A 333-nucleotide genomic window follows, 5' to 3' on the forward strand; every position below is an offset into this window, starting at 1 on the left:
GTGAGCGCCCAGTTCCGGTTCTGAGCTGTGAGCAGGGGAGGCCCAGGCTGGGTTTTTGCTTCCTCCCAAGGCCGGTCCCAGCGATGGGTGAGGGTTTGGAGGAGATGTAGCCTGGGCACCTGCTGGGCTACACAGCCAGTTCCTCTCCTGGCGGAGCCTTCCTCACGGTGTGAGTCATAAATCTCGTGACCAGGAAGGGGTCTCTGGGGCTTTAACCTGGGTCCAGTGGTCCAACTGGGCCTCCAGCCTTTTCTGGTCAGTCAACTGATGGCTAATCATTGACCTCTAACTCCCCAGGGAAGGAGAGGACAGCCGAGCCTAGGCATGAACCTC

At 59.5% G+C, this 333-nt stretch overlaps 1 protein-coding gene across 1 annotated transcript in view; it reads right to left on the reverse strand.

Annotated features, from left to right (window-relative positions):
• LOC102775542 (mesothelin-like protein) overlaps positions 1-333 on the reverse strand; it is a 7572-nt gene that overhangs the window by 6183 nt on the left and 1056 nt on the right. The window lies entirely within an intron of this gene.

Source organism: Myotis davidii, unplaced genomic scaffold, assembly GCF_000327345.1.
Source record: "Myotis davidii unplaced genomic scaffold, ASM32734v1 scaffold100, whole genome shotgun sequence".
Classification (NCBI taxonomy): domain Eukaryota; kingdom Metazoa; phylum Chordata; class Mammalia; order Chiroptera; family Vespertilionidae; genus Myotis; species Myotis davidii.